Source organism: Antechinus flavipes, chromosome 1, assembly GCF_016432865.1.
Source record: "Antechinus flavipes isolate AdamAnt ecotype Samford, QLD, Australia chromosome 1, AdamAnt_v2, whole genome shotgun sequence".
In the NCBI taxonomy this organism is placed as follows: Eukaryota; Metazoa; Chordata; class Mammalia; order Dasyuromorphia; family Dasyuridae; genus Antechinus; species Antechinus flavipes.
In genome coordinates this window covers 115,899,949-115,920,847 of record NC_067398.1, presented here as the reverse complement: position 1 = coordinate 115,920,847, position 20,899 = coordinate 115,899,949, and the positions used below count along the sequence as shown (strand labels likewise).

General features: G+C 35.0%; 1 protein-coding gene across 2 annotated transcripts in view; it reads right to left on the bottom strand.

Moving 5' to 3' along the window:
- Positions 1-20,899, bottom strand: part of KATNIP (katanin interacting protein) — a 228,908-nt gene that overhangs the window by 185,209 nt on the left and 22,800 nt on the right. The window lies entirely within an intron of this gene.

Here is a 20,899-nt window from a genome sequence, read left to right as displayed (position 1 = left end):
CCTCTTGTTCACGTGTCTTATTTTACAGTTGAGGAAACTGACTCCCAGAGAGAAATGACTTATCTAAATGCATATGGCTTCAATGGCAGACCTGTGCTTCAAATGTAGGAAATGTATTGCTTTTTTCACTATATAATGCAATGTACTCTAGTTTATCAAAAAGAAGGCAGTGAAATTGAACTTATTTCTCATCTTTCACTTGCCTCCAGTCTATCCTATCACTATGCAGGTATTTATGCACCAGTTTTTAAGTAATTTGCTTTCTCTTTCCTGCTCACTTGCAGTAACTATCATGCCTTTAAATAAACACAAAAGTGACTAGTAGCATTAAAGTTCTCAAAGAGGCTAAGATATGTAGTAGTTGGAAACACTTTTCTTGCTTTTGAATTAGGTTTCCTTTACTCTAGATCCAGCTTGTTTATATCTAGGAACACTAAACTCCCTAAGAGTATATGTATAGATTTCAGGAGGTATGGAAATTTGTATGGGAAAAACTTAACATGTTTATTTCACTATAATTTATTTCTTTTGTAATATTCTATTTTATGCAGTTAAAAACATTATTCTAAGAAGGGGTTCATGGGTTTTATCAGATTGCCAAAGGGATCCAGAACACAAAAAAGACCCCAAATTTCAGAGTAGAACCTTTTATAGCCCATGTCTCTATCTGTCAGATCTTATACTAGTCAATCTCCAAACTCTTCATGGTGGGGACCTCAGAGATGGGGAAGCAATCAAAATGCACCTGAATAAGGCAATGCTTCACCTCTCTAAAGAATTTATGGTCACCTCCTGAACTCACTGAGCCCTCTCAAGTTGTGGTCATAACAAAGAACCTAGATGTCCCAGTGAGTAAAATACTCAGAGCTTGGCAAAACATGAGTATACCAAATCTGAAAGCAGCCTCTCACAGATCACTATGACTCTCTTCCTCTTACTGTGGAAAAAAAGAAGGAAATGTACATTTATTAAGCACATAATATACCTGGCACTATACAAAGTATTTTGCAAATATTATCTCATTTGATCTTTACAATAGCCCAAGGATATAGGTGGTATTATTATTCCTATTTTATAGTCAAGGAAACTGAGGCAAGCAGAGGTTAAATGACCTGCTCAGGGGTCACCCAAACAGACACCCAATGTCTGAGGCTGAATTTGAATTCAGAATGTCAGGACTCCCGGACCAGCACACTGTTCATATGCCACCTAGATGCTTGAATGCCACTGAACTTGAGGCCTCCAATTGTCTTCTGACTATTGAAACTCAGTGGTATACATTGCCCTGAATATCTCTAATTTTTGCCTCTTACTCCATTCCCCTGTTCCTGTCAGATATTAAGCCTTAAATCTTCCTGTAGGCCAGTTAAAATGTGTCAAATGAAGGTCTACTGCTACTCCTTTACGCTTCACTGGACTGACTGATTCTTTTGTGAAAACCTTCCCTAAGTCCCCAACAGCTGGAATGGAATGGGAAAAACCAATATCTTAAGAAGCAGGAAAACTGCTTTTTAAAAAATTACTTCACATCTTCAACATGAATGAATTTGGTAGTTAGATTCAATGTGGATTTAATCCTCATATGCTCAGGATTATAAACTAAAAAATTCTTGATTCCAATAAACTGTAACAGATTTGGAATTGTAGCTGTCATAATGTGCTCCTGGGATAAGCAACTGACAACTTTCATTTTTTTTCCCATCAAATACTTGTGACCTGTCAATAGCTAAGGGACAACTTTCTGAAGGCCACAGCTTCGAGTAGACCACAAATGTAAGTGAAAAAATGGAGCATCTAGATTTTTCAAATTAAGTAAAATCTGAAAGATACAACCAAACTCCTCCATAAACGGCAGGTTTAGAAAGAAAACGATTCAGACTAGAGGTTCAGGTAGACCCTGTCTGATTTAAGCTCTCAGTTCAGAGACAGAGACAGAGAGACAGAAAGAGACAAAGAGAGAGACAGGGAGAGAGACAGAAAGGGGGAGGGAAGGGGGGAAGGGAGGGAGGAAGAGAAGGATGAAGGGAGGGAGAGAGCAGAGACAGAGACAGAAAGACACAGACAAACAGAAAAAGAGCAAAGACAAAGAGACAGAGAAACACAAAATCAGAGAGCAGAGACACAGAGATAGAGGCAGAAAGGCAGAGATACAGAACCAGAGAGACAAAAACACAGAGAAAGACAGAGACACAAAGACAGACAGACAGACACACACATACACACACACACACACACACACACACAGAGGGAGTCAGATACTGGTTAATCTCTTATTATCATTGTCTAAAAGAGTTACCATGGAACAAAATAGGAGATGATTATGAGACCCATAAATGTATAGATGTTAAATGGGAGATGATGGGAGGACTTGTTTGTTATGGAAATTTAAGAACTGATTTATCAAAGCTGTGTGACCTTGGGCAACTTGTTCACATCTATGAGCCACAGTTTCATTGTCTATAGAATGTAGATGTTGGACTCAATGATCTCTTTGGTTCCTTTGAGCCCTGATGTGCTATGATTTTCAAAAAATCAGTCAAGCCCAATGGTTCCCCAAAGGATACTTAAACTGGGACTATATTTACTAACATGCAGGGTTTATCAAGTTATAAGTTTGGTCTCCTGCTTTCCCAATCCCATCTTTCAAGAATGACTCCCACCTCCTCTTAGCACACTGGAAGAATTCAGTGATTCCAAATCTAGGAATTTCCTACAAAAAGGATGTTTGTGACCTAAGAATTTTGGCTTTTAGGCTGGTCCACTGTGAGTTTGTTAGATTATAATAATATTTAGAAACATCTTTATATTCACTCATTATTACATTCTTATCTCTTATTCTCAGCCCCTTGCAATATGATTCCTAATCACTTGACTCTTTCTAAAGTTATCAATAATGAGTTTATTATCAAAGCTCATGGCCTGTTCTCAATCCCGATCTCTCTTGACCTCTCTGTAGCAACTGATGCTATTTTACAACATCGCTCCCAGAGATCCTCTTCTCTCCTGGATTCTTGTGGTATAGCTCTCTTCCAGATCCCCTGCTTTTCTGGCTGCTGCTTCAAAGTCTCCTGATGCTGTTTTGCCCTGTCATCCTCCAGGGACTAGTCCCTCCTATCCTGGCAGGCTGGGAAAGGTTACTGCACTGGGAACTCAGACAAGTAGATTGCATAGTGGTCAGAGTGCTGGGACTGGAGTCAAGAAGACCTGAGTTAAAATCTAACCTCAGATATTTACCAAACTCTTTTGACATGTTTGCCTCAGTTTCCCCAACTGTAAAAAGAGGATAATAATAGCCCCTACCTTCAAGGGTTGTTGTAAAGATCAAATGAAATAATATTTGTAAAACACTTATTCAGTATTTGGAACATAACAGGCACTCTCTTTTTTGTCATCATCCTTGAACCACTTCCTCTACATAGTTATAATCCAGGGCCTTCTTTCACTATACTTTCAGTGATCTTATCATTTCCCATGGAGTTCAATTATTATCTCTATATAACTGATTTCCAAACTTAGATGTCTCTCGCTCCAATTGATCTCTTCAATTACAACTTTTGGTTGGACATCTCTAACTCAGTGTTCTTAGGGCATCATCCTGTATTGTTTCCAATATGGAATGCTCAGCTCTACTCCAGTACCATTCCTTCATAAGTGAAGCCTACTCTGACTCTTAGAGCCTCTTCCCTGAAAATTACCATATGTGACCTTTATACATAGTTTAAATGTATCACAGTTACATATTCACCATGTGTACACCATGTGGTCTCCCCCAGTACAATATGACTTCCTCTAAAGCAGGGACGGTTTGGCTTTGGGCTTTGTACTCTCTGAAGTGGCACATAGTAGATAATTAGCAAATGTTTCTGATTGCTGTTGAATTTAAGAATATAGGTGCATCTAGAGGGAAGAATAGGTACACTAGCCTATGTTTAGCTATGGTGGCAAGAAGGATCCTACATTGACCTGCCCTAGTCTGATCATTAGGGGAGAGTAAATACTAATTAAAAATGGTCTAAAACTAAAGAACTTAGACATACTGCTCTGGAACCTTTTAACTCTTAACAAGGGGACAAAATAGCACAGTGCAAGGCACTCAGACCTCTGTTAGACAACCAATCATTATGTATTATTTGTATGTTTGTTCTAAACACCAAGTAAAACAAAGTCAAAATACAGGTCCTGTCTCTGAGGAGTTCACAATCTAACAGGGAAAACAATATGCAAACAAGTATTACAATCCAGCTAGATACAAGATAAACTGGAAATAAATCCACAATGAGAAGGTACTAGAATGAAGAGGGAATAAGAAAGGCCTCCTGCAGAAGACAGCATTTTAGCTGGAAAATGAAGGAAGCCATCAGACAGAAATGAAGAAGCAGAGCCTTCCTTGCATGATGTAAGGACAGCCAGCAAAAATGTCCAGAGTGGGGAGATGGAGTGTCTTGTTTAGAGAATAAGGAGCTAGTTTCACTAGATCAAAGAATACATAGAGGAGTTTAAGATAATAAGACTGGAAAGATGAGCAGTGGGGTAAATTATGAAAGACTTTGAAAGCAAACTGAAGATTTTATATTTGATCATAGAGATGAAGGGGAGTCTTTGGACTTTATTGATTGGAGAAACAGGGGGTGAGGGGATGACATAGAGCTGTTTCAGAAAGATTAATTTAAAAGCTGAGTGAAGGATGGGACTGAAATAGGGAAACTTGAAGCAGACTGACCCACTAGCCTGCTATTCAACGTGTGAGGAGATTAGGACCTATACCAGGATGATGGCAGTGTCAAGGAAGGGAATATATTTGAGAAATGTTAAAAAGGTAAAATCAACAGGTCTTGGCAACAGATTTGATATTAGACATGGGAGTGAGGAGACAAGGGTGGCATCTTGTGATTGTGAGATCCTCCACAGCAATTAGGGAGTAAGGAAGGGAGAAGGCTTTAGAGAGAAAGGTAAAGACTATCACTTTAGCAAGAAAACTAACCAAGTGTAAGACTAACTTAGTAGACTAGTGATGAGACTGACAAAAGTGTAGCAGGAGCACCACCTCTCATCAAGGTATGACTGATCTGCCAACTGCAGCAAGTTGAATTTAGATCAAATTTAGAGGCTATTTTACTATTAGCACAGAGAGAGACCTGTGGCAGATATCCTAACAGTTGAGATTTCTTATTCCAATTAATTGAAAAAAGTTGTTAGTGATTTAGTAGAGAGCAGAGCAGAAGAATAGGGAAAAGATATGACCAAGAACTAAAACTCTACATGAAATGTACCCAGTGATTATGGAAATGTAAATTTAGGGGAAAAAACATGCAAATACACAGTATGGATGACAATATTTGAATACTGTAATTGTAGATAACTGTCAGACCCAGAAACACACCTCCTTTTTCTCAGTAGAGGTGGGAGACTATAGAAGGAGTATATGTCAGAGTTATTTTTGCAAACAACTTAAATTTTTTTTCTAATTATGAAATTTTTCAATGCTAGAATCAGAATGTGTCCTATTCAGAAATAACTGTCATGAGAAAAAATAAAATGTATCAGTAAAATTTATTCTAAAAAAAATTAATTAGTAGAAAAATGAACAAATAAACAAATGAACTATATAGATAGATCACAGTGAGGTAGCTACTTGCAAGAGTTTTTATTGTTTTTGGTTTTTGTTTTTTAACTTGTCTCCTTGCCTTAAGATTCTCTGGACTCCACTCCATCCTTTACTCAGCATTCAGGGTGATTTTCTAAAGTGTAGGTCAGACCATGCCATGCTCCTATTCCCTAACCTCCCTCTCCAAGTGCTCCTTATTACCTCAAAAATCCAATATGAAGTTATCTGTTTGGCACAATCTGGCCTTTCTCTACTTTCTAACCTTCTTGCACTTGTTACTTTCCTCTGTTCACATTAATCTATCCACATTAGCTGACTTGCAGCATTTTGAGCATAGACATATCATATCCCTCCTCAGGGATGTGCACTAACTATCCACCACATCTGCACTGCTTTGTCCACTTATCTCCCCTCTTATTATCCTCGGTTTCTTCAAGATTCAATTCAATTTCTACCTCTTGCAAAAGGTCTTTCCTGGTTCTACTACCCGCTAATGTCTTCCTCTTTCAGATGACTTTTATCTGTGTTTTGTATCTATCTTGTAGATAACTAGATATTTACATTTTGTTTCTTCTACTAAAAAGCATGCTTCTCAACAGCAGGAATTATTTTGGACTTATTTGTCTTTCTCTGTATCCAATGCTAAGCACTGGCTTGAAACACAGTAGGCTCTTAATAAATTATACTTACTTATTATATATGTATATGTACATTATTAATTATACTTATAAAACCATGAATCAGGAGTGGTTGATTTAGCATCAAGTTCTCTATGAAGAATAGCTCCATTTCCTTGAGTCCTATGACCCAGTATCCACACACTATTCCCTCTCCACTGGAGAAAGGGATTTGATGAATTGGTTCTATAGTTAATCAGTTTAACTATGCATTGAACGCTAACATTCAATTCCTTACCCCCTTGTCCACTTTATATCTTGTCAACATTTAACTGGTTCATTCATACTTTTGCCCTTCTCCACACCTACTCCAGTGTTGTTGAATGCTAGCTGGAGACAGTCTATAAATTCATACTTCCTAATTTCAGCTAGACTCTCACTATTGAAAACAATCATTTTATTATTCTCTTATTGAATTTCTACCACACTTCCCACAGCAGGTGTTCCAAACCTCCTCTCTTGTTAACCTCCCCTCTCTCCCAGTAGGCAACTCCACCTTCTATTTAACTGAGAAAATCAGTCATCCATTGTGAGTTTTCTCATTCCTGTTATTCTGCACTTTAAAAAAAAAAAAAAAAACCTTTATATCATTGCTCAAATCTTTAAGGAAGAAGTAGCCCTACTCCTTGCCAAAGCTAACCTCTCTACTCATATCTTAACAAAGTGTTGACTTGAACTATCTCCTTTTCCTCACTATCCACCTAAATTCTCAACTCCTTGAAATCTGGTTCACTTGATTCTACTTATGTCTTATCCTATTTCCTTCTAACATCTCCCAGAGGATTTTTTTTTCCCCATCAACCACTGTCTTTTGTTTCCCTCTCTTGTCTCACCTCCCTTTCTCCCCATGACATTCTCCTTCTCTTCCTTATCTCCTAGATGTATCCTCCACTAGCTATAAATACCTCATGTCATCCCTATCCTGAAAAAAAATCTTTATTTGATTTTGCCAGCTCTTCAAGCTAATAATCAAATTAATCTCTCCTCCTTTTCCTTGCTAAACTCCTAAATGCCTCTGTAGTCACAACACATTCAAATCTCGATCCCCAAGGCTAACAAAGTCTCTTTACCTGTTAAATCTGATGCATTTTCTCACTTCTCAACCTCCTTGACCTTTATCTTTGATACTGTCCATTATTCTTCCCTCTTCTTAAGTACTCTCTTCTCCCTCTCTGCCAATTCCCCTGTCCCTTGGCTTCTGCAATACTCTTCTCTCCAAGTTCTCCTCTTTCCTGTCTGAATGTTCCTTCTGAGCCACTTTCTGATCCTTCTCTCTCTCCCTAAGCACACATATCCCCTAAGCATACAAAAGGTTTTGGCCAAAGTCCTCTGTTCTTCTCTCTATGATGATCTCATATGCTCCCATGAGTTCAATTATGAGCTTTATATAGATGACTCCTACACAGATGTTTCTAGTGTTAATCTCTCTTCTGAACTATACTCCTGCATCTTTTAACTGCCTGCTAAAATATCTCTACCTGGATGTTCCATTCAAACTCAAAATGATAAAAAAAAGTAACTCATCATCTTCCCCCCCAAAAAAGTCACTTGCCTCTATACTCCCCTTTTTCTGTTGCAGATACTACTCTTCTCCCAGGCACCTAGATGCTTAACCACAGAGTAACTGCTAACTTTAACCTCTCCTTCATCCCCTATAGTCAATTACTTGTCAAAAACTGTTAATTCTGTCTCAACAAGTCTCATAACTGTCCCCTCCTTTCTTTCACATTAACACCTACCTTAGTTCAGATCTTTGTAATAAAAGTTTTCTAACTATTCTCTTGGCCTCCAATGCTCCCCTCTAGAATTGATCTACCAAAACAACTTCCATAATTCACAGATATCTACTCTATATCATTCAGTCTTTACCTTATAAACCTCAACTAAACTGTACAATTTTCTCTGCTCCCATATCCCTTTCTCCACTCTCCTGTTGACAAATTACACCTTGCCAAACCCAACTCAGTATTATTCCCACCATCTACTTCCTTCATTCCATGTGCTACTGAACTGAACTAGAAGAAATCATGTAAATGACTTTATTGATCTAGTACAAATTCTTATCTAATCTCAACTGTACCCTCACTATAATAAAATACTTCTATTCCTCCCTACTTGAGTCTTTATCCCATTCCCCAGGAAGGATGTTCCAAACCTTCTCTTTTCCCCTCAAGTTTCTCATTTAATTCTCCATCCCCTCTTTTTACATAAAAAACCTTGCTGAGAAAACAGAAATCATTCCCCATGAATGCCATCTTTTTTCTTTCTCTGTCAAAACCACTTAAAAACATTCCCCATTCTCTTCTTCATTTCAGTCCCTCATGAAGAGAGTTCTTCTCACCAAACCAATACTTCTAAATTTCTTCTTCTTCTTATCTTACCCTTCTATCTTATCCTGAAGAATGAAGATTAGAAAAAAAAAGGGGGGGAAGGTATGACTATGGGGGCAATTTCTCCCGATCTACTGTTCTCTTCCCTGATGCCTAAAAATATACTTGAGAATCTCTTGACAGTGAAAAAATCCACAGTAGATCCTCTCTTCCCCTCAAGGCATGGGCCTACATCTCTTCTTTTTCAACCAAATTCCTACAAAAAAAGGAATATAAACCAAGCATCAGTGGTACATCTCCAATTTTTTAATGGATATTTCAAACTAGATGTCTCATAAATATCTCAAATTCTACATATCTAAAGGAGAACACATCCTTTTCACTCCCAAAGCCACCTCCCTAACAAATAGTTTTATTCCTATCAAGTGTACCATCTAGTCATTCAGGTTCACAACATTAGAATTATCCTTGATTTCTCACTCTTTCTCCAACCACATCCAGTCACTTGCCAAATCTTGTCATTTTTACATCGCTGACAGCTGTCCTTTTCTCTCAACTCACATAGGTATAATAACTCTAGTACAGGAATTCATTCTCTCACCTAGATTACAACAGCCTCCAAAATGATCTCCTTGTCTGTCTCTTCTTTTCAACCTATCCTCCACATACTTAACAAAGTGATCTTCCTTCAAGTGCTAGCCTAGTCATGTCATTTCCTTTTTCCATAAACTCAAATGGCTCTCATATTTTTATCCTAGAGAGATAAAATAAAGTTCTGTTTAGCTTTAAAATGTTTTCATCATCTGGGCCAGGTGTATCTTTTCAACCTTATTAGATAAAGCACTTCAGTATTTATTTAAGTACTATGGACCAGGTACTGTGCTAGGCACTGGGAATATAAACAAACAAGTGAATAAATGAATAAATGAATGAATAAATAAACAAGCATTAAAAGCATTACCTCAAAGAGCCTATATTCTAATGGGGAGGGGAGGGAATGTAACTGCATAGGGGTAAATTAAAAAGTGAGTTGGAATGGTCAGCAGCTAGAGTTAGAGATAAGCATAGGGGGGCATGCATACTTCCTGAAATGGTATTTTCAAAGAGCACCTCACCAAATGAAGGAAGAGGCTACAGGAATGGACATCATTCCCCTTCTTGAAATTGATGGTCCAGTTAAACTTGCCTTCTTATTCCTCATTTACAAAATTCCTTTGCTTTGACTATCCTCGAGCCCTGGAATACTCATTTCAGTCTCTTAGAATCCTGTGCTTCATTCAGAACTGAGCTTAAGTAACACATTCTACAAGAAGCCTTTATAAATAACCCATCTAATGCCTTTCTCCTTTCCAATATTTACTTTGAACATATTCTGTATATATTTTTGCAAGTCAGTATCTTCTAACATAGTAGAATATAGGTTCCTTGAGAGTAGGGATTTTGATATTTGTCTTTATATTTCATGCAGCTAACATAATGACGTACAGTAGATACTGAATAAAATCTTGTTTGATTGACTGGGGGAAATAATGACAGTAAATATTATGAAATACAAAAGGAATAAAACTGGATATGATGGGGAGAACTATGTTTTAAGAAGGAGTCAGTTGTGATTAGAGGAAATAGGGGGAAGAAGCATGACTAGAATTAAGAAGTATAATGACTTCTTTTTTAGAACTATCATACTATATTCCTGAGTTAAATCTGGACAATTAGGTAAACCATATTTCTCTATTTCTTCAAAAGCAATGACATATAAAATAAGTACTCCACCTATCCAATTCCTTTTATCACCTTTCACTTCATGAAATGACCAGAAAAACAGGAAACTAAGAAGGACTGAAATTATCAGGAAAAGTGACAATCAAGGAAGTTGTCTAGACCTCCTTTCTATATCCTCATTTTATAGGTTAACTTCTTAAAATGAATAAATGAGACAGATTCTCCTATACTATGATTCAAAGATATAGGACATGCTTTTAAAAATTACTACTTGTTTGGCAGTAGTAGATTTTTTGTTGTTTTTTGTTTTTTGTAAACCCACAGTCAAGAGAAGTCTCCAAGAGAGATGAGCCTCAAAACCGCTTAGGCTTGTTTTATATCCCAAATCCTCATAAAGATTTTGCAGAAATAGAAGCACACTATATTCTTATCTTCAAAAAAAAAAAAAGTCAGCAACTGATGAAATGGGAAATTATCCTTCTTGATCAGCCTCGGGAAGAACTTTTTTTTTTTTTTTTTGTGGACAGCATCAAAGTTTATTAAATTTTTCAAACCATGAGAGTTGCAACAAAATAGTTGTTTAAGAAGTTGTAACTAAATCCAACTCCTCTTTTTTCATCCCCTTGAAACAATGTACCAAATAAAGGGAGATGAACAAAATTGTTTAAAAGAGGGGAAAACAAAAGAAATATGTGAAGAGAAAAAAATCAACTTAGAGAAAAATAAATAGCATGACTGAAAAAAATGTATAAGTTGGGGGGGAAGCCCTAATTCAATTAATATATGTTATTAAAAAAATTAAGAAGAATCTCCAGAAGGAAAGAATGTCATCTCTTCATCAAGAATTAATTTAGGAGGATCTGCCACATATAAATTGATAAGAAGAACAGAAGAACTCCTTGGTTCTATTACAGAAGAACAGGAAAAAAAAAATAACCATGAAACTTGGTAGTTTGGAATAGTTGGTAGAAAATATTTAATTAATCACTGGATTCACTGAGAACTAAAACAGCTTAGATGGAAGACAAAAATGCTGTGGTCATAGAACATATAATTAAGTAAAAATTTAAAAACAGAGAACAAAGTATAAATTAATAGAATCCATAACATATCAACAGAGATGAACTTCATATTTAACTAACCCAGAAAGCAGTCCTATCAAATTCCAGAGCTTCAGTAAGAATTTTACCAAAAAATAGGAAGAAACTAACCACATATCAAGAAACATACATTTAAATTGTAGGAATACAAAATACAGTAAAAAGCTAGAGATTATAAAATGATAAATTTAAATATGAAAGAGTACTCAGAGGCCACCTAATCCAGTCACTTCATTTTATAGATGAGAAAACTGAGAGCCAGAGATAGTCACCAAAATCAATCTTAACCCTAAAACTGCCTATCCAAAAGACACTGAGAGTATTTCGTCATGAGAAAGATGTGTTCTTAATAGGACACAAGGAATTTCTCGGCCTTACTCTAACCCTCCTTGTCCCTCCCCCAAAAAAACAAAAAACAAAAACATGCACTACATGTTTTGAAAGGCAAACCAACAAGTAAATAATATTTTATAGAAATGAATTATTGTCATAACTATTTGAAATGTCGAAAAGAGAAGATAGATAGAAAGAAATGGAGGGAGACAAAAGGAATGTAACAAAGGAAAAAGCAAACTTAAATTTAATTTTGAATGTAAGTGGAATGAATTAATTTTAAAAAAAATTTTAAAGGCTGAAAATATAATTCCCCAAAATGCTGCTTATGCCTGCAGATTTATCATTAAGGGGTAGAATAAAATTCATTGCATTTCATCTGAATCCAGAAAAACAAGTTACAATAAATCACACTTTAAAAAGTTAAAATATCATTAAAAATAAACAAATAAACTACATTATGCTTAAAGGAACTATAAACAATAAAACAGAAGCAGTATTAAATATACAACCATAGAAAGATGTACAATTCAATTCTAACCACCAATTAAAGCACTGATATCAAATTCAAAGAGAAAGTGGGGGCATTAACCTCATATATAAGATAGCTATAGATTACATATTGACTTAGCAGTATTAAATATATAATCACAGAAAGATATACAATTCAATTCTAACCACCAATTAAAGCACTGATATCAATTTCAAATAGAAAGTGGGGGCACTAACCTCATATATAAGATAGCTATAGATTACATATTGACTTAGAAAACCATATAATAATAAAATTTGTTTTATTATAATTTTATATTTAAAAATATTTCCCAATTACAATTTATTTCAGCTGAAACATTCTGCTCATATCTCTTATTTTACCTGTGTCTCTTCCTGTTCCAAGTTTGTTTCCTGCAAACAATATATTGTTATATTTTTATTTCTATCCATTCTTCTATCTGCTTCTATTTTATGAGTGAATTTATGCTATGCACATTCAAAATTATGATTACTAATTATGCATTTTCCTTCAACCTATTTTCTTCTTTCTCTTCTCCCATATTTTCCCATCTTTTCTCAAAAGTCTATTTTACTTCTAACCACTAATTCCTTTAATCTGCTTTCCCTTTTATCACACTTTCCTCCAACCACCTTTCTCTTATCCCCTTCCATTACTGCTTTCTTGTTAGATAGGGGCACCTCCAAGCATCATGATCTATATCTTGCCACTGGATCCAGATGACTCTGGAGGGGAAACTGAGGCAGGTGACGTTGCCCAGCCCTCCCTCATTTGCATGTCATGGCATCACCTTCCTGATGTCATGGTCCTCTTTGAGAAGGATGGACAGACAACAACCCTAAGATAGATACATATATCCACAGAAGAGGTGTGTGTGTCTGTATGTATATGTGTGTGCTTCTCTTTTTGAATTAATTCAGATGAGAGTGAAGTTCTTGTATAAGCCTACCCTCCCATGCAGCCGCCACTGTCAAAACTCTTCCTTTCATGCCTCTTTTATTTAATCTCCTCCATTCTCCCTCTCCTTTCCCCATTCTTTTGCCCAGGCATCCATCTCTCTCTCTTTCTCACAGCTATCTGTTTTTTTGTTATTGTTTTGTTTTTTACATTATCCCAACATAATCAACTCATTTCTACCATCTTACCCAATTTTATATATATATTTGCTGAGGAAGCAAACAGGATTAAGTGACTTGCCCAGGGTCACAGAGCTAGGCAGAGGTAAGTGTGTGAGGCCATATTTGAACTCAGCTCCTCCTGACTTTAGGGCTGGAGCTCTGTCTACTGCGCCACCTAGCTGCCCTCCAATTATATTTTAATCTGGTTCTGAAACATTCTTAGCAATGAATTCTTGAGAGTTTTGATGTAAAGGACAGTAGATAGATTGATGGGCCTGGAATCAGGAAGATCTGAGTTCAACTCTAACTTTTGGTACTTACTAGCTCTGTGACCCTGGGCAAGTCACTTAATCCTGTTCACTTCAGTTTCCTCAACAATAAAATGAGCTAGGAAAAAAAAAAAAATGCCAAACCACTCCAGTATCTTTGCCAAGAAAACTCCAAATAGTGCCATGAAGAATTAGACACAATGGAATAACAATAACTACTTTAAAGGAACAGAGACCTTGGGATATGATAATCCAGAAGGCAAATGATCTAGGATTACAAACTAAGCAAGAATAGCCTACTAGAAAAAGTGAGTATAATGCTACAGGGAAAAAAAAATAACACTTAATGAAATAGAGGACTTTCAAATATTCCTAAAGAAAAGATGAGAGTTAAATAGAAAATCTGATATTCAAATATATGACTTAAGAAAAGGATTAAAAAAACGAATATGAGTGAGGACTAAGCATAAAGGACTAAACAAGATTAAACTATTTACATACTTACATGGAGAGATAATACATGTAACCCCTCAAAACTTTATCATTGCCAAAGGTTTTAGTGGGAATCTAATCTGAAACAGGGTGTGCAGGAGATTCTATTTTATTTGAATGATCTCAAAAGAAGAATGAATGTATGAGGAAGAAGAGGGGACTGAAAGAGGGGGAATTGGAGTGGAAGAATGAGGAAAATTGTCACAAATAAATGAGACATACATGGATGTGTTTATAAAATGAAGGAGGCAGTGCTGGGGACTGAACAAGTCTTGAACTTCATTTTCATCTGAACTGATTCAAGGAGGGAAGAATATACACTTTAACTGATTCAGAGAATGAAGAATACACATATACAAATAGTTAAGTATTCATTCTACCTAATAGGGAAGTGGGAAGGATTAGAAATCAGAAGCAATATGTTGTTGACAAGAATAATAAATTAAAACAGAAAAATGCATACAGAGTTAAAATGCATAGCTGGAACAGAATCTATTATGATTTAGTTTAAATAAAGAAAGGCAAGGACAGCAATCATGATTTCAGAAAAGCAAAAGCAAAAATAGACATAATTAAAAGGAGTAAACAGGGAAACAACATTTTACTAAAGGTGCTATTAAACAGATAATGAATTAATATCAGTATTCAACATATAAGCATCAAATGACATAGTATCTAAATTCTTAAAGGAAAAATTAAATGAGTTACAGAAAGAAATAGCAAAACTCATTGTTAAGGATCCCAATTTACTCTTGTCAGCCTCAGATAAATCTAACCATAAAATAAACAAGATATTAAGGAGATGAATAGAATTTTATAAAAGTTAGATATGATAGCTTTTTAAAGAATATCAAATGGAAAGAGAAAGGAATATTCTTGGGCATGGTACCCTCACAAAAATCAACCATGAAATGAATATAAATTGCTTGCATTTATGTTTTTCCTCCCGGGTTATTTATACCTTCTGAATTCAATTCTCCCTGTGCAACAAGAAAACTGTTCAGTTCTGCACACATATATTGTATCTAGGATATACTGCAACCCATTCAACATGTAAAGGACTCTTGCCATCTGGGGGAAGGGGTGGAGGGAAGGAGGGGAAAAATCGGAACAGAAATGAATGCAAGGGATAATGCTGTAAAAAATTAGCCTGGCATGTGTTCTATCAATAAAAAATTATTTAAAAAAAATCAACCATGAATTAGGGCATAAAAACTTCACAAATAAATGCAAAAGAACAAGAAATTAAATGTATCTTTTTCTGACCATAATACAATAAAAATTATATCCAACAATTTACGTTTGAAACAGAAATTTAAACTAACTGGAGACTAAATAATGATAAAGAATGAATGGGTTTTAATATATGGTTTTAATAGAATATTACTGTGTTCTAAGAAAGGAGAATTAGGATGATTTTTAAAAAACATGGAAAAACATACATGAATTGATGAGTGATCAGAACCAGGAAAATATTGTATATAGTAATAGCAATATTATGTGATGAAGAACTATGAAGACATGGCTATTCTCAGCAGGACAATGATCCAAGACAATCCCAAAGGACTCATGATTTAAAAAAAAAAAAAAAAAAGTGCTATTCATCTCCAGAGAAAAAATTTATATTATTTGAATACAGACTGAAGCATGCTAATTCTTTTTCTTCCTTCCTTCTTTCCTTCCTTCCTTCCTTCTTTCCTCCCTTCCTTCCTCCCTTCCTTCCTTCCTTTCTTCCTTCCTTCCTTCCTTCCTTCCTTCCTTCTTCCCTTCTTTCTTCTTTTTCTTCTTCCTCTTCTCTCTCTCTCTCTCTCTCTCTCTGCTCACTTTGCTTTCTTGTACATAATGAGTTAAAGAACAAATCATAGAACCAATAAAATAATTTCATTAAAGATAATGACAACAATGAAATTACGAATCAAAATTTGTGAAGTAAAGTGAAACCAAAGCAGTATTTAGAGGAAAATTTACATTTCTAAATGTTTATATAGCAATAAAAAGACAGAGTAGATTGAAGAATTGGGCATGCAACTAAAAAAAAAAAATCCTAGAAAATCAGCAATGCTTTAAAAAAAAAAAAACTATATAAAATAATGCCATTGGCTAATATGATCTTCAAAAAGAAAAAAAAATCAAATTATCAGTAGCAAAAATGAAAAAAAAAGTTGAATTCACAAGCAATAAAGAAATATAAGCAATTGTTATGTTATTTGCCTAAATAAATGTCAAGAAAGTTTACAATCTAAATGAAATAGATGAATATTTACAAAATATAAGTTGCCTAGATGATCAGATCAAGAAATAAAATACTTAAATGACCTAATCTTAGAAAAATAAATTGAACAAGCAAAAAATATCTAAGATTAGATGGATTTAAAAAAGAATTGTATCATTTAAAGAAATTAATTTCAATGCTACATAAACTATCTGAGAAAAAGGAGATCAAAAAAAGGAATTCTATACATCCAGCCATTCTGGAGAGCAATTTGGAACTATGCTCAAAAAATTATCAAACTGTGCATACCCTTTGATCCAGTAGTGCTACTACTAGGCTTATACCCCAAAGGGATACTAAAGGGAAAGGGACCTGTATGTGCCAAAATGTTTGTGGCAGCCCTGTTTGTAGTGGCTAGAAACTGGAAAATGAATGGATGCCCATGAATTGGAGAATGGTTGGGTAAATTGTGGTATATGAATGTTATGGAATATTATTGTTCTGTAAGAAATGACCAGCAGGATGAATACAGAGAGGCTTGGAGAGACTTACATGAACTGATGCTGAGTGAAATGAGCAGAACCAGGAGATCATTATATACCTCAACAATGATACTGTATGAGGATATATTCTGATGGAAGTGAATTTCTTTGACAAAGAGATCTAACTCAGTTTCAATCGATCAATGATGGACAGAAGCAGCTACACCCAAAGAAAGAACACTGGGAAATGAATGTAAACTGTTTGCATTTTTATTTTTCTTCCCAGGTTATTTTTACCTTCTGAATTCAATTCTTCCTGTGCAACAAGAGAACTGTTCGGTTCTGCACACATATATTGTATCTAGGATATACTGTGACATATTTAACATGTATAGGACTGCCTGTCATCTGAGGGAGGGGGTAGAGGGAGGGAGGGGAAAAGTTGGAACAGAAATGAGTACAAGGGATAATGTTGCAAAAAAATTGCCCAGGCATGGGTTCTGTCAATAAAAAGTTATAATTATGAAAAAAAAAAAGAAAGAAATTCTACCAGATTCCTTCTATGACACAAATTTGATCTTGCTCCCTAAATTAGGGAAAACAAAAATAGGAAAAAAAAAAAAAAACCACAGACCAATTTCCTTAATGAATATTGATGTAAAATTTTAAATAGAATGCTAGCAAGGAGATTATAGCAATATATTCCAAACCAAAAAAAAGAAATTTTTTAAAATTAGCATAGGCAATGAGGAAATATAACTATCATTTTTACAAATGATATGATAGTTTACTTGGAGAACCCTAGGGAGTCAATTAAAAAATTAATCAAAACAACAACTTCAGCAAAGTTGCAGAATATAAAATAAACTCATACAAAACATCAGTGTTTCTGTATATTGCCATTAAATCCAAGCACTTAATTTGTTTTTAGAAATCTAAACATGTGTGAAGTTCATCTGAGTTTAATGTACTAAAGTCAGTCTGTTTGTCCTATAATTTGGGGGAGTTTAGACCTTGTTTCAGAAAGTCCTATGATTTTAAAGGGATCCACTTAAGAAATATGGGGTGTTGTAAGTGTTGCACAGAGATTTTGTCTAGACTTCCATCTAGATTTCTCTATTTACTGGCAGGGCTACCAGTAGAGTAAAGTATGAGTTGGCCTATGTGATGAAGAGATCTAAGAAAGAATTTTCACCAAGGTTGGAGCTTCTAGTTGATCCCAGGTTCCTAAATGATCTTGAAAGGGCAACACAAGTGACAGAGATACACATTTAGGATGAAGCTTTCACTCTAAAAAAGGAAGCTTGTTTTTCTCTTTATTTTTTCTCTTTTGTTACTTTTTTTATTTCAACTAATTTGTTTCTTAATCATTTTGGGTTAGGAGAGGACCTTATAAATACGAGGCAGCAACCTATGAGAACTTTATATGTTTCTTGTTAAATATATATAACTTTATATTTGGGAGTGATCATAATCTCTAGGTCCACAATCTGTGGTTGGACCAGATCTTCACAAGAGATTTCATTTAGGGATTGTCCTTAGGGCTATACTGAAAGTCCTACTCAGGCATTAAAATCTGTTCAATGTAGACTTTGTTGAGACTTTAATGAAAAGCATGGGGAGAAGGCTCTGGAAATGACAATATCTGACCCTCCCTTCAGCTTCCCAGAAAACTTTCCAAAATTGGGGAAATGGGATAATGTGCCAAATTTACACTATTTGATTTTCTGAGAATAACAATCATTTATTTAACTGAGAAAAGAAAGAATGAATAATGAAGTAATCAGGGGAACCTCTCACATAATTGTGGCATATCACTTGGAGCTGAGCATATATATGTCTTTGCCCATCCTTGTGGGCAGGCCCTTCACAAAAGAAAAGACAAATCAGAGGCTTCTGGTTGATTTATGACCCACTGCCCAGTAACTGGAAGTCACTTCAAAGAGGACTGACCATAAAGCAGCAACAGCTATTCATTCACTTTGTAGACTTTATAAGGAGATACCTTCCTCTCCTGCTCTTTGGTGATATGGCTTAAAACTCTATCCCTGGACTTCCTGGGGGAGGAGGGAAAAGTATTTCTTCTTCCCTCTTTCCTGTCAACAAGAGTAATTGTCTATGTCTGTCAGCCAGCATATGTGCTGCCTCTTCTGCTGTGAGATTCTTTCCTGGAATACAGGTTACTGAACAGCAACCCTAATTGGAGATTTCTAGCTTAGGTGGCAATATCATGAATTCAAATAATCAAGAACTCTTGAATCTATAAACAGCTAGAGATGTTTCCTGCAACTACTACAATGCTTGTTAAAGAAGATGATACATATTAACATGCACTTGAGCCACGCCCTCGCTCATCAAATGATAATGTTTATTGAGTAAATTGTTTATACAGTTCAGAATAGAGGTGAAGAGGATATACCTTCAGCAGTCCCATGGAATGTTTCTTTTTATCATATCATATTTTAAGTATTTGTGAATGTGCTGTTATAAGTATTTGATGAATTATTTCTTTTGTAGTAGAGGAAATTAATTAGTTATCCTATCCTATCCTGTTCCCTGAAAGAAACAAAGAAAGAAGAAAGAACAGGAAAATTAAAAATTAAAAAACAAAACAAAAACAAAGAAAGAAAAACTGCTTGGAAACCTGGATAAAACTTAGTGGGAAATGGGTTTAGACCAGAATGGTAAGTTAAGTATTTTAGCATTGTGGAGGGGGGAAAACTCTTAAATCATATGATACAAATACAATTGCATGTAGGCACGTGCACATAGAGACATGTATTCTACTATACTATATACACATACATTTTATGCATGTATATATACATATATACAAAGAGAGAAAACACTAAAACTACAAAAAGTCGGCACTGAATTAAAAAACAAACAAACAGGGTTTTGCATAAATAAAACAATTCAGCCAAAATAAAAAGGAAAAATACAGACTGGGAACAAAATTTTGCATTACACACCACTGATAAAATGTTTGACATCCAAGATCTACAAGGAACTGACAGAAATCTACAGGATCAAGAGCTATTCCTCAACAGATAAGTGGTAAAAAGATGACTGTGAACAGGTAGTTTTTAAATGAAGAATCATGAAAAAAATTTCAAAATTATTAATAATCAGAGAAATGCAAATTAAAATAATTCTAGGTATGATATATAGATATATAGATATATTATAGATTTAATGGGTATCACACTCATCAAACTGTCAAAGATAGTTAGCTATGGAAAATTTCTACATTGGCAAAACTTTCTTAACAATTCTAGTAATTACTGATGTTGAAGTTGATTTGGACATTTGAGAAACAATGCAAAATCACACATATAAAGTTGTAAAAATTTCAGTCCCTCTTACCTAACAATCTGAAAATTTCTGACATATCTCTATCTGTGTAACATGTTCTTTATTTTTCATAGAATCGAATTAGAAATGAACTATGTGCATAAAATTTAGGGAATGGCTAAAGAAACTGTGATATGAGAATATCATGGAATATTATGCTGTAAGGAATGACAGTAGGAAGAATTCCAAGAAATATGGAAAGAAGTGTAGGAATTGATATAGACCAAAAAAAGCTGCTACAAAAGAACAATATAGTACCTAACTATTACAACATATGTGAAGACAATATCAAATAACAAAGTAGCTTAAATACAATGGATAACAATAGCACTACATTGTTAAAGTTAGAGCAGAAAACCTTCCTTTTTTATAAACATAGTCATAATTACTTTGTTTTGTCTGCTTGATCTTTTGGAAGAATATTTATTGAAGTTTTATGTTTCTGTTTCCCATATTAAAACAAAATTTATTAATTAAAATGTTTTTCAATCCCAATATCCAATCCACTCTCAGTATATTGCTTTACTTAAAGGAAATATGGGATAGCATGGTTTCCATTCTAAGAAAAGATCTCTTGGTTTAATCAGATACCCTATTAAAGACAACAGTCACTAATTTATGAGGAATTAATCTTTACATCAGAAGGAAAACGTCACAAGATTCAGGCACATTTCCCTTTTCACTACCAAGT